We start from the raw sequence: 1,929 nt of genomic DNA on the forward strand, positions 1-1,929 counted from the left end.
GGGGGGGTGGAGAAGCCGGTGAGGCTGGCGGGACCGGGAGTGCAGCCGGCGGAGCTGACGAGGCTGGTGAGGCCGGCGAGGGGGGATCGACCGAGGGCGAAGTCGACTAAGAGCCCATCGGGATCACCGGTGAAGCCGTCGAGGAGCCAGGGTCAGGCGCATGAGATGCGGTCGCTGGCCGGGCTACGGACTCAACGAGAGTCGGGGGCGCCGTGCCCGCCGGCGAGGATGCAGCCGGGCCAGCGGGAGAGCCTGGGGCGACGGGTGCTGGGGCCGGGTCCGACGCCACGGACCCAGACCGGGGCCCAGGCGCTGCGGGAGCGCCGAAGCCAGGGGGAGGCCCACGCACTGCAGGGGGCCCGAAGCCGGGAGGGGGCCCGAGCGCAAGTGAGCTGCCTCCTCGAGGGGCGCCAGGAGGCGCGGGTGACGATGGCGAGTCGACCGGCGACGGTACCTGGTGAAAGGGAAAAGACCTCTCGTCGTAAACGTGTCGTGAAGTGAAAACTCGGTGGGAAACCGGATCATAGCAACTATAACCTTTGGTGTTTGGTGGGTATCCGAGAAAGATGCATGCCACGGAGCAAGGTGCGAGTTTATGAGGAGTAGTGGAGGCGATGCTAGGATAACACAGACACCCAAAAACATGAAGGTCGTCATAGGAGGGAGAGCTACCGAAGAGGAGATGATGTGATGCAAAGTTCCCACGAGCACGACTCCGACGAATGTTGATGAGGAGAGAGGCGGTGGAGAGAGCGTCCGGGCAAAACTAGGGTGGGACATTAGCATCGAGGAGAAGAGTGCGCACACAATCATTGAGGGTGCGAAGGATCCGTTCGGCGCGACCATTTTGTTGTGAGGTATATGGGCAAGTGTGACGAAGAATCGTGACATGTGTGGCAAGGAGGGTGCGAACCACGACGTTGTCGAACTCCTTCCCGTTGTCAGTCTGCAAGGCATGAATGGGACGCCCAAACTACGTAGCGACATAGGAGTAAAAGGTAGTGAGAACGGAGAGTGCATCGGATTTTCTCCGCAACGGGAAGGTCCACACATAATGCGAAAAAATCATCAACTATGACAAGATAGTATAAAAAACCCATATTACTGGGAACAGGAGATGTCCAAAGTCACTATGAATCAACTCAACTGGACACGACGCCACCGATGAGGACGCACTAAACGGAAGACGGACGTGCTTGCCGAGACGACAAGCATGACAAGTATGATCATCAGTTTTATTACACGTGAATGAAAAAGTCCTAAGAATATGACGAAGAGTGGCCGGGTTCGGATGTCCCAGCCGAGCATGCCAAAGGTCCACCGTGGCGGAGAGAGCGACCGGAGCGGATGTGGAGGTGTTGGTGGAGTGCACCGGGTAGAGGCCGTCCGGGCTGTCACATCGGTGGAGTACCATCCGGGTACGGGCGTCCTTGACAGAAAAACTCACTTCGTCAAATTCAATAGTTATAGGATTTTCACGTGTAAGAGAACGAACGGAAACAAGATTGGTGACTAACTCAGGTGAAACTAAGACATTAGACATATGTATAGGCATGGAGTTAGACGGAAAAGAACCATGACCGACATGAGTAATGGGAAGGGATGAACCGTCCCCAACAGTGATACGACATGCGGTAGAAATTGGATATGCGGAGTTGAGGTTACCAGGGTTGGAAGTCATGTGGGCGGTAGCCCCGGTGTCCATATACCAGTCGTCGCCTCCGGTGTATGTGTTGGGTGTAGGAGCGGAGTGAAGCGCCGCGAGAAGGGCTGGGTCCCAGGGTGCCGGTGGGAGTGCGGCGGCCGCGGCAGGGGGCGCGGCGGGGTAGGCGGGCAGGGCCGCGGGGTAGCTGCCCGGGGCAGCGTACGCAGGCGCGGCGGCGGGGTAGCCATGGGCGCTGGGGCGGGGACCAAGGATCCCGGCCGGGA

This window comes from Triticum aestivum, chromosome 3D (assembly GCF_018294505.1).
Source record: "Triticum aestivum cultivar Chinese Spring chromosome 3D, IWGSC CS RefSeq v2.1, whole genome shotgun sequence".
NCBI classification, from domain to species: domain Eukaryota; kingdom Viridiplantae; phylum Streptophyta; class Magnoliopsida; order Poales; family Poaceae; genus Triticum; species Triticum aestivum.